At 43.0% G+C, this 12,718-nt stretch overlaps 1 pseudogene; it reads right to left on the reverse strand.

Annotated features, from left to right (window-relative positions):
• Positions 1-3,356: 3,356 nt before the first annotated feature.
• On the reverse strand, positions 3,357-9,252 carry LOC134484897 (glyceraldehyde-3-phosphate dehydrogenase-like; annotated as a pseudogene).
• Positions 9,253-12,718: the final 3,466 nt, after the last annotated feature.

The following is a 12,718-nucleotide window of genomic DNA, read 5'->3' on the forward strand; positions in this document are numbered from 1 at the left end:
GGATGGGAGCCCCTAAAACTGAGGACCAAAACCAAACAAAAACCAAAACCACTTTTGTTCCTATATGCTAATTACCTCTGATTGCGCCGATGGACAGCTGAATAACATAACTCCCAAACACTGGGCTGATTGATGCTTATCGAGGCCAACTCTACCTGACAGCAACAAAATACACATTCCTTTCAAATGTGACTATTTACCAAAGCAGACATTATTCTAGCCACAACGAGTCGCAGTACGTTTAGAAGGATGAGGGTCATACAAAGTAGAGTTGAGCTATTTTTTGGAACTAAGTTAGAAATCAATAACTAGAAGATACCAAGCAACACATTTCTGTAGAACCCATAGGCTGAAGAATCAACCTTCCCAAAATTTTTATTCAGCACAACTTTCCCCACACAATATATTCCAATCACAGCTTTCTTCCCTCATGTCCCCCAATAATCTTCCCACCTCCCCGGCTGTCTACCCTGACATCTTCTTTTTCTCTCTCTCTTTAGAAAACAAACCGGCAAATAAAACAACAATTAAAAATATCAGGCAGAAAGCGAAAAAGAAAAAGAAAAAGCATGAGAAACACATATACACTCAGTGACATGTATGTTCAAGTGCATACACAAACACACACACACACATACACACACACCATACAAGCACATAGTTGGAAACCATAATATACAAGCTAAAGACCTGTAAGGTTAAAGAAAAGGAACCGTATGTTTCTTTGTGTTGGTTGTCTACTGCTGGAAATGGGGCCCTGCCCCTCAGTGTGATCTGTATACTCAGTAAGACTCTGTTGGAGAAAACTGACCTTTTCTTTGTAAAAAATGGTCAATTGGAAATAGCTTCTGGGTTAGGAGAGGAGATTAGTATCTAGTTCCCCCTCGGCATTGGCACCCCATCTGTCTTGGACCTGTGAAGGGTCTCTGCACACTGCCCCAGTCTTTGTGAGGTCTTGTGAGTGTCAGCCCTATTGTGTCTGTAAGACACTGTTTCTTTGCAGTCTCTCATTGGATCTTACAATCTTTCCTGAGGGGAAGAGTTTGACAAAGGCTTTTCATTTTGAACTGAGTATTCCAAGGTCTCTCATGCTCTACATTTTGTCCAGTCATGGGTCTCTGTATTAATTCCCACATACAGCAGGAGGAAGTGTCTCTGGTGATGGCTTAGCAAGACTCTTGATCTAAAAGTGTATCAAAATGTCATTAGGAATTCTTTTATTGCTATGCTTCTTTTGTAGAACAGGAGTATTGGGTTTTCCCCTAGGTCCATGGCCTATCTAGTCTCAGACTCTTGTCCACTGGAGCAGTGTCAAGAATGAGTTCCATTTCATGGAGTGGGCCTTAAGTCCAATCGGTGGTTACTGCCATAACTTTTGTGCCACTAATGCACTAGTGTATCATGCACTCAGATCACCATGGTAGATCAAAAGTTTTGTGGCACATAGCATGCAGAGTACATTTCAATGCCATAAACACTAGTGAGTTGGGGTAAAGGCTTTAGTTAGGCATCAGCTTGACTTTTTCTTGCCAATGAGATATACAGGTGTTGCAATAGGTTTGTGGAAAGCAACCTGGAAATAGCTTGAGTTATTTGAGGGCTTCCATGGGGCCCCTTTGGCCAACAACTTTACCAGATGGAACCCATTCTTGGCACTGGAAGCTTCACTCGGTGGTGACAGAAGTCTAGTTGGGGCTCTGTCTCCCCCACTGGTTGGTGATACCACTTACATTTTTTATACATGTATATATTCTAAGAAGCTTCTGCTGTAGTTGATTGTTTTATACGACACAAAAAAGTCCAAGGGCTCAGATGGCTACCATGATTGGCCTGGTAACCACTGAAGGAAGCCATACATCAAATTGTACAGGCCTTTGCAGAAAAGTGAAGAGCGAAATACATCCTGACTCCTAAAGTCAGCATTACCCTCATTCCAACACAGACCATTAACCAGAAAGAATCTAGAAATTCAAATCCCTCATAACCACATTTATAAAATGTTTAATGAAATTATAGCCAAACAGAGCAATTCCTTCAAGAGTGAGTCATTGCCACATTCTTTATTATTAAAAGCAATGTTGTCGCCTTATGTTGTTTATTGAGGCCTCTCAATGATGCCAGCCCATAACGGGGACTACTGTATATCATGGATACTTTTGAAGGTAGAGCTTGTTCATCCTGCTTCTAGATGAGAAAAAGCAGAGATGGTCAAGTCCTTGAGGTCACAATCCCACAGGGTAGATTTGATGCCAATCTTTTTAATTATTCCTCTCCTTGCCAAGGAACACAAGGCTTTTCCTGAAGGTATACCCCACTCTACCTGCAGTATGGAAAGCTGTCTGTCTCCTTTATACCTCCTATTGGACATTAGACATTAGCTTCTGATAAAACCCACTTCTCTAATTTTGTCAAACTGGTTCCTCTGACAAACCTTATACCAGAACCCAGTAGACCCTTAGCCACAGGGTTTTCCAACAAAACTTAAACAAGAATCAAGTGGACCCTTACCCACAGTAGTCTAAATATTCCCAGGAGATGACTGAAGCGCCCGTACTGAGCCCTTAGAGTTGTCCCTCAGTATCTGTAGAACAGCTCCATACGCTGTGTGAGAACCAGAAAACACAGCAGTCGCTGTTCAAGTTCCGCATGTGTAGAGTATCATCTCTGCACATCCTCCCAGAAGCTCCAAAGCATCTCTTATTCTTCTAACACTGAATACATGGGAAATGCGACGCCCACTGCTGTTATGCCCATTGCTGCTCTCAGGCAGCAATGACAAGAAGAAGCTATGCACATGTTCAGTATAGACGTGGTTTAAAACCATTGTTTTTTTTTTTTTTTTGAATCATGGTTGGTTGGACCTGTTGATGCAGAACTTATACATTGAGAGCCTGACCTTATATGCTTTGTTTTCCCTTATACCAGCACATCCAACATCAAGTTATAAATTAGCTCAGCGAGAGATTAAGAGTGATTAATAGAAGTAGACAGTTGTAACAATACACAAGTTCAGCAAATGTGAATATAGTCCACAATGCACATGTGGAGGTCGGAGGAAAACTTATAGGAATCTGTCCTCTCCGTCTACCAGCTGGGTCCTAGGAATTGAGTTCAGGTCATCGGGCTTATGAGCAAATGCTGTTGCCCACCGATCCGTCTCATTGGCCCTCTCCCATAACATCTTTTTTGTTTTGTAGGTGCAGTGAACTTTATTGATGGTATTCAAGAGAGTAGAGAGGGCTCCTTAGGCCCCTCCTGTTATTATGAGGGTCTGGGATGGAAATTGTGAGGGAGATACTCAGTGTTGGGGTCCAAGTTCAGAAAGGGACTTCTCAACAACCAAGGGTCTCTCTCTTGCTCTCAGTGTCCTTGCTGGGGTGAGTAGTCCAGGGTTTTTTCACTCCTTGGAGACCATGTAGGTCATGAGGTCCACCACCATGTTGCTGTAGCCGTAGTCATTGTCATACCAGGAAATAAGCTTTACAAAGTTGTCATTGAGCAATGCCAGCCCCAGCATTAAAGGTGGAAGAGTGGAAGTTGCTGTTGAAGTCACAGGAGACAACCTGGTCCTCAGTGTATCACGGGATGCCCTTTAGTGGGCCCTCAGATGCCTGACTCACCACCTTCTTGATGTCATCATACTTGGCAGGTTTCTCCAGGCAGCATGTCAGATCCACAGCAGATACACTGGGGGTAGGAACATGGAAGGCCATGCCAGTGAGCTTCCCATTTAGCTCTGGGATGACCTTGCCCACAGCCTTGGTAGCATCAGTGGATGCAGGGATGATCTTCTGGGCTGCACCACGGCCATCATGCCACAGCTTTCCAGAGGGGCCATCCACAGTCTTTTTAATGGCAATGATGATATGAACTGTGGTCATGAGCCCTTCCACAATGCCAAATTTGTCATGGATGACCTTGGCCAGAGGGGCTAAGCAGTTGGTGGTGCAGAACGCATTGCTGACAATTTTAAACAAGTTGTCATATTTCTTGTGGTTCACACCCATCACAAACATGGGGACATCAGCTGAAGGGGTGGAAATAATCACCCTTTTGACCCTACCCTTCATGTGGATCCATGGTGGTGAAGATGCCAGTAGACTCCACAACATACTCAGCACCAGCATCGCCCTATGTGATGTTAGTGGAATCTCACTCCTGGAAGATAATGGTAGGCTTCCTGTTGATGTCAAGCTTCCCATTCTCAGCCTTGACTGTGCCATTGAATTTGCCATGGGTAGAGTCATACCAGAACATGTAGACCATGTACTTGAGGTCAATGAAGGGGTCATTGATAGCAACAATCTTCACTTTGCCAGATGCAGAGCAGAAGGCAGCCCTGGTAACCACATACCCAACGGTCAAATCCGTTCACACCAACCTTCACTGTCTATCTTGTCTGCAGGACGAGGCTGGTACTGCATGAGGAGATATGGCTGTCTCTGAACAGGGAGGAACAGAGAGTTAGAAATATCTTATTGTACTGGTAGCTATCTCTTTTGTTGACCACTGGTGATCAAGACTGTTGAAAGCAAACCCCCAGGTCAGGGAGAGCTGCTGTAGAAGCCCTACAGGCACTGCCACCACCATTTTGCTCACCAGAGTTTCCCCTAACACCACTCACTGCCTTGTAAGCCAACCGAGTCCATGGCACCCTTACTGCAGACCAAGAGAAGGCTTGAGTTTCGTTCCTGGCAAATGTCAACTAGAGGCGCTCACACATCCACCTGCTCAACCAGCCTGTGTGGAATGAACTAGAACGACATAAAGACCAATGCAGAGTAAATAGCCAAGCCTTCAGAAAAGCCAAGGAAACCAAATCTTGCTGTTACCATTAAGACCTAGAGAGGGGTGTGCCTATAAAAGAGTCTCGTCTGAAATCAGAAACAAGAGGGAGTCAAAGCTTCTATGACCACTAGATTCATAAACATTGTTTTAGTTATAGATATCTTCTTAGGACAAAGCCCCAAAGAGAATAAAAAACTGCTTCTCAGATAAAATCCAATGTTCTTGTTTTTATTTGATTTATGCCAGCTTGCTTTTCCAGATACCGTATATCCAATTTGATTGAACAAGGAAATCATCATCTTCACACAAGGAGGAGGAGGAGGAGGAAGAAGAGGATAAGGAGAAGGAAGAGGAAGCAGAGGAGGAGGAAAGGAAGAAAGGAAGGAAGGAAGGGAGAGAGGGAGGGAGGGAAGAGGGGGAGGAAGGAAGGAAGTGGTTTCCACCTTTAATGGTTCAATTTGCAGTCACTGACTTCATGGTGATGTGAAAGGGACATGTGTACAGTAATAGAAACCATCGTTTGAAGTTTGAATGTTTCCTTTTTCTGGGACAGAGATCTGGGCATGGACACTCCCTGACAATGGCAGGCAGGAGCAGAGGCCAGCAGCTCCCAGGCAGCTGCAATGTTCGCAACAGAACTGTAGTGCACTGTGTTGTCCCCATGCTTCTAAATAGATATTTAATCTGTCATAAGAGTTTGTCAATATTTTATGATAAACAGGTTTTGTGTTAGGTGAGTTTGCCCATGCTTAGGCTAGTGTGAGTGTTCAGGGCATGCTTAGTGAGCCAGGCTCAGCTATGATACTCGGCACACTAGATTTGGTGAGAGCATTTCTACTTAGTATATTTGTATCCTGCATTGGGTCCTTCAGGACTCAGCCCTGCTGTCCACCAAGGAGTGTCTGTACAGTATATGGATCTGGCCACAGGCTTCGGTAACTTAATCATCACAATTTTAGAGTGACAACACAAAATGCCTGAAATCAATGGCTGCAGAAATGGCTCAGTGGTTGAGTATTGGCTGCTTTTCCACTACCTGGTTTGATCCCCAGCACACGCATGACAGCGCAAAACCATTTGTAGTTCCAGTCCCTAGGACCTGATGTCCTTCTCTGTCCTTTTTGGATACTAGGCGCCATCCCAGCTATGCTGAATAGACATGCAGACAAAGCATCCACACTTATAAACTTAAATTAAAAGGAAGTTTTAAAGGCATGAAATCAAATATTTCTAATTTACAAAATAGCAACCCCTTGGTTGATCACAGAATGAGTGTAACTATGGCAAAATAATTTTTACCTGGGTGACAATCTGAGGAACCCAAAACTCCAAGGCTCTAAAATACACTGGATTTTCTGCCTTTTGTTTTCTATGCTATGCCAGAAAAGGGGGATTGCCTTATTGTTCTTTTTTTTTTTTTTTTTTTGGTTCTTTTTTTTTTCGGAGCTGGGGACCGAACCCAGGGGCCTTATTGTTCTTATTGGACACTTGGAACGTATTGCCACGCACTTTAATATAGCAACAGTTATATTGTAGGTAAAGAAGTTGAATGCCCCAATTTTTCATTCATGAAATTTGTATTAGTAATTATAGTAATTACACAAACCACGTAGTTCTGCTTCAGGTCATGATGGTATACAGGTAACAGTCTTTGCACATGGACTACTAGAAAATCAGGCCAAATATACGGAATGGCGGTTTTAAGATATCACCAATAGGCAATTCAGACATGTGATTCTCAAGATAAACAAATGAAATCAGCACTAAAGTTTGCCCCAGTTTGCAGCTTAGAGGCCAGTTTCAAGCTGCAGTGTGAGGAGAGCAGATCCCTAGAGAGCCAAGTGGTGTCACTGAGTTAGGCTAAGAATTTCCAGAGCTAGAGAGAGGAACTGGATAGATAAAAGGCCCTGAATATGGGGGAGGGCACTCCTGAATATTTGGTTAAGATTTCCTCTGTACATGTACGAAAAGAAACTACTCAAGTCCAGAAGTAAAAATCACTCCGTTAGAGGCTGAATGTGTCTTTGAAAAATTCATGTTGAAGGCCTATCCAACTGCAGTGATCTGCATTAGGAATAAGAAAGTAATTAAGGTTAAATGAGATGATAATGATGTGGCTCTCACCCTCTAGAATTACTGTCATTACAAGGAATATGAGAGCTCTCCTAACACACTTCGTCCACATAATATGGAAAGGCCATGTGAGGACACAGCACGAAGATGGCACAAAGACAGAAAGAGAGCCCTTGCACTAGGACTTTGGTTTCCGAAACTCTGGGAAACACTTTTACACTATTACACAGGCACCAGCCGGTGGCATTTTGTCATGCCAGCAATAAACAGATTAATATAACAGTACTTGAGACAATTCCTGGAGATAGCACAGTATTGGGGGCTGGTTCATGATCTCAGTACCCACCATGGTGTTTAAGGCCCAGAGCACTGGGTAGTGATGGGGGTAAATTATCTTAAGCCTCTCTCATCTTTCCCCTGAGACCTAAGCCTGAGCTTGAAAGGGTCAGCCGTCCTTATTCTCAGCATTCAGAAAGTATGGGTTATGAACAGAATTAGGAAAATGTGTTCCATAGAAGAACAAAAACTTCAGATGGGTAAGCAGCCATATTGTTGAGATTTCATGAAATCCTAATGCTATGGCTATGCGAACAAGATCGGAACAATGACAACACCAGTTGCTGTTCCAACATGGATGGAGGAATCTTGAGACCCTACCCCTAGATAAAGAGTTATAGGCAACTGGTGACTGCTAAGAGAGGAAAAATTTAATCTTCCTCAGGATAAACCCCCTAAATGTTTATCCAATCCCAAGCAGTCAGCCCTAAAATCATATATACATGAATAACACTAAATGGATTTACCAGGTAACAATTACTATGAAACAATACAGAACATAGGCCATGACATTGAAAGAGAGTAATGGGGTGGGGGGCGAATAAGAGGGCGAGGGGTGGAAAGAGGAGAGGGAAGAAAAATGATGTAAGAATATATTTTAATTAAATACAAAATCTTACATTTTGTTAAAGATAAGTAAATTATTTTAAGTGACAATAAAGTTTCCACTGGTCATGTGTTGCAGATGCCCAAGTAGATAATGGAACATTGGTTGGAAAAAGAAATAGAAGATTTAAAATGACCCAAATGGAACTGCTAGAGATTAAAAATATATATCTGAAGTAACAGAAAAAAATATATAAATTGAATTAAGAAATTAGATACCACAAGAAAAGAGATCAATTGTACTTGGAGACAAAGAAATAGAAAATGTCCAGAATGAGGATCTGAGGGGGTAGTGATGAATAAAAATGAGCCTGTGAGACCCAGCAAGAAGGAGAAGGAGTGTGTGGTTGAGATCCCAGAGGGGAGAGGTAGGAAGAAAATAGAAAAAAATAATGACCAAGCAAATTGACAAAGACTCAGTTATAAACTCATGAGAAAACACAGCAAAATTCAGGCAGAAGGTGACATTTAAAAGAAAGATTTAGCAGAGGGTTCCAGAAGATTAGAGTTCATGATGGCCACTTTGAAGGCATGGCAGCAGGAACAATTGAGAGCTCACATCTCAAAACCTCAAACAGGAGACAGAAAACACACTGGGAATGGCTCACGTCTTTGGAAACCTCAAAGCCCATGCCCAGTGGCACACCTCCTCCAACAAGGACACACCTCCCAATCCTTCCCAAAAAGCTCCACCAACTAGGAACCAAACATTCCAACCTATGTGGTTTATGGGGCTGTTCTCTTGCAAACCACCACAAACATTCTAACTGCTGAAAACAAGCGATCAAGATTTTGAAAAACTTAAGCAGGAAGAAGCAGGGATGCAGGAGTAGGGGCACAGGGAGGTCCATGAATCAAGGATAAGAATGACAAACAAAAATGATCACAGACTAGGCAAAGCATTAGAAAACGAGACATGCCCTGAATATAAGTCCTGTCTGTACAGAAAGCTACGCCTGGCAAGATGAGTTGTCAGTAAAGGCAGAACAAACCAACAGAAAATGACCAATAAGAGGCAAGAGGCTAGATTCCTGGTAGACAAGACAGCAAAGGAAAAACCAAAGTTTAAGTAAGCGTGTGGACAAATAGGGAAGACTTAAGATGTCCTTGCCCTGCAAAGTGGCCATGTGCCGCACCCAACCTTGACCAGCAAGGAAGACACGACCACAGGAGATCTTCTTCAAGCAGTTTTACTCAGGAACCTTGATACAATCTTCTGACCTCTTATCTCTTCTGACTCTCTCTCTCTTCTGACTCTCTCTCCCAGGGAACGCCCTGCACCACACTTAAATAGCTAGCACTGGCCAGTCCTAGCAAGTCACGTGGGTCATGTAGATAGGCTGTCACTATTCGGAAGCTAGCAGGTCAGGCAGACATAGCCAAATAAGGACTTGTTTACTGCAAGGAGCGCTCACCGTTGGGAGGGTGGAAGGCGGAAACCAGCGCCATCTTTACAGCCATGGGTCTGTTTCTTTCCACCTGGCAGTTTGGTTGGGTATGTGACTGCCTGTGGGAGACAGTGCAGGGTTCTACCAGGACGCCTGCCAGACGTCAGCATTAGGACTTCAGAGCTTGCCTTAAACAATGAGCCAGCTAGAGCTGCCAAAGCAAGTGTGTGACTTCAGCACTATTCTTGCTGGGGATTTGCTATATCTGACTATTCCAAGGACACTGCCAGCTTCAGTTCTGATGGGCACAATGGGGGTGCTGAAGCCACCATACTTCTATGAAGGCAGCAGGGACAGGTTGTGGGCCCAGGTGAAGGTGGCGCTCGGCATGCCTGACTGATCCTTGCTACACTTGCTGGTCTTTGCCACGTGCCTCCTTCTGTTTAACTGTCAGATATCTTTGCATAGTGTTCTCGCCATGTAACAGATGAAGAAACTCAACAAATAAGTGTCTCCCAAGAGAAGCAAGTACAGAAGAGTAAGCACAGCATACCACCTTGCATGTTGGGAAGAAGGGGAGAGGAAAGATGTACACCTCTCCCTAACTTGCAAAGAATGCACAAGTTAAAGAAAATGAAGGGGTGCATGGAAGTGTGTTCAAGAGGAGCTCTCTCCTCCTTTTTAATAGCCCTGAGCTTTGATCTACATAAATACTTTCCATATTTAAAAGTAATTAAATTGAAGCAAAATGATGGAGAGAATTAAAACAGAACGTGAATTTACAAACACTGCAGCTGATTGATAACATGTATATGGAGAAAATGATTACTTCAAGTCACTAAAGCTTACTAGAGGTGAGTTAGTAGTTTACATGAACGTTAAAGTTCTAAAGGAATTATGGTACAATTCACGCACAGTGGGAAAGCCCTGACCAAAGCTCTTTTGCCTTTTCAAATTTACTTATCTACTCACTTTACAACCCAATATTAGCCCTTCCTCTCTTCCCAGTACCCCTCACGAAAGTTTCCCCTATTCCATCTCCCCATTCTCTTTTGAACAGGGGAAGCCCCACCTCTGGATGGCAACCACCACCACCTAACACTCCCTCCATGCACACACATCAAGTCACTGCAGGACTAGGCACATCCTCTCCCACTGAGGACAGACAAGGAGGTCCACTTAGGGGCACTTGATCCACACAGAGGCAGGCAGGCAACCGGTTCAGAGATAGCCCCAGCTCCAGTTGTTGGGGGACCTGCATGAATACAAGCTGCTCATCTGCTACATATGTGCAGGGGCCTACGTCCAGCCTGTGCTTACTCTTTGGCTGGTAATTGAGTCTCTAGGAGCTCCCAAAAGTCCAGGCTAATTGACTTTGTTGGTTTTCCCATGGAGTCTCTATCTTCTTCTGGTCCCTCAATCCTCCCAACTCTTCTGGAAGACTCCTTGAGCTCCATCTAATGTTGGAGTATGAGTCTCTGCATCTTTTTCCATTGGCTGCTGGGTGGAGCCTCTCAGAGGACAGTTATGCTGGGCTCCTGTTTGCAAGCATAACAGAGTAACATTAATAGAGTCAGAGATTGGCTCTTGTCCGTTGGCTGGGTCTCAGTTTGTGGCAGTCATTGGTTGGCCATTCCTTCGGTCTCTGCTCTATCTTTGCTGCTGCCATTTTGTAGACAGAACCACATTTTGGGTCAAAGGTTTTGTGAGTGAGTTGCTGTCCTTATCCCTCCACTAGGAGTCTTGCCTGGCTATAGGAAGTGGCCCTACCTGACTCTTTCCGGATGAAGGTCTTCCTTTATAACTCTTGCTTTTCTGTGTATATCAAAAATTTATCAGTAAATAGCAACATGGGCTGTCATTTTGATGACCATTTCCTAAATAAAGAATTTGTAATAACAGGGTGCCAATGCAAATATTGAGAAGGTATTCAATTAATCTAACGAGCTGATTGGCACAGTGTGGAGGAAATCCCGGAAGCTCTTGCTGTGCTGACTCCGCATGAGTTTGAGCTTCAGTCATTAGTTAATTTATGGTACTCAAGATAGAGAATCTTCATAAGAACCAATAAAAGATGAGCATTTAACTTTCAATGTTGGACATTTGGATTAAAGGGGTTATGATTTTATGCTTTAAAAAAAAGCCCTTTGGGAGACATTAGTGTATAAAAACATCCTAAGTGGGAAACAAATGCTTATAAACTAGATACTTGCTCAAGCTATTGTATATATTTTGTGACTGAAAGCGAAGAAGGGTGAGTCCTAACTAATGTCTACCTAGCAGTATTCAAATTAATGGCTGAAAGCTTGCTTATATCTGAGTCAAAAGGACCAGAAGATTTTTAACCTGGGCGTTGTTTGTTGATATCAGACATGAATGTCTTTCTTTTTACAGACACAGTTTCTCTGTATAGCCTTGGCTGTCCTGGAACTCACTCCTTAGACCAGGCTGTCCTTGAACTCAGCGATCCACGTGCCTCTGCCTCCTGAGTGCTGGGATTAAAGGTGAGGGCTGCCACTGCCCAGCTAGACTTCAACATTTTACTCTCCCAATGTTTGAATAAAGTTCATTAGCATTGAACAAGGATTTTTTTCTATTTTTGATATTTTAAAAGACATTTGACTGAGTGGCACATGACTTTAATCCCAGCGTTTGTGAGACAGAGGCAGGAGGATTGCTGTTTGAGGTCATCCTGCTTGGTCTACACAGTGCGTTCCAGGACCACAAGAACTACATAGTGAGAACCTGCCTTAAAAAGAAAATGAATTTGACTATTTAAAGCAAAAATAGGTAGGGTATTGTAGATTTGACCTATATGTAAAGAACAAAATGAGAGTTCAACACAAAGCTAAAGAGAATCAAACTGAAACTACACTGTAAAAGGTAGGGTCATGTGTTGCGCCCGTTCAGGAAGCATTCATGCGAACCCCAAAAGACCACCAAGGAGCCAATTCTGATGCAATCACACTAGGGTCTTTATTTAAGCTACAGCTTGGGCCACACTGACACTCAGTCTCATGCAAGCATTTACAGAGGCAAGCAAACAATCAAGGGGGCATCCATTTTGGCACACATCTGACTGGGGGGCTACTATGGAATTTGCTGTCCTTTAGAATGATTGGCTGGTGCTGGGAGCCAAACTATAAACCTTCATAAGTAAATGTCTTTAGGAACAACTGTAACTTCTGCTTCCCTCCTGATTGGTGGTTGCTAGGGAGTGACCTGGAGACTAGTGCTAGGTACAGACTTGGTTAACTAGAGTTCAATCTTAGGTCAGGTTCTCTAAGACGTAACCTGAACCCAAGATGGAGTTGCTCTGGTCTCTCACATGCCCTATATAAATTATAAAATACTATTTGAAATAAAATGAAGATAATTAAATATATAAATGCTATGGATATATAAAAGTATGTATTTCATATAGCCTATATGTATATCTACATATATTGTTAAGCCCTAGAGTAGCCACTGAAAAAATAAAATCAAGAGATGCAATGGATAAGATGACCATGGAAATATAACAGGAT

Source organism: Rattus norvegicus, chromosome 1, assembly GCF_021556685.1.
Source record: "Rattus norvegicus strain SHRSP/BbbUtx chromosome 1, alternate assembly SHRSP_T2T, whole genome shotgun sequence".
Classification (NCBI taxonomy): domain Eukaryota; kingdom Metazoa; phylum Chordata; class Mammalia; order Rodentia; family Muridae; genus Rattus; species Rattus norvegicus.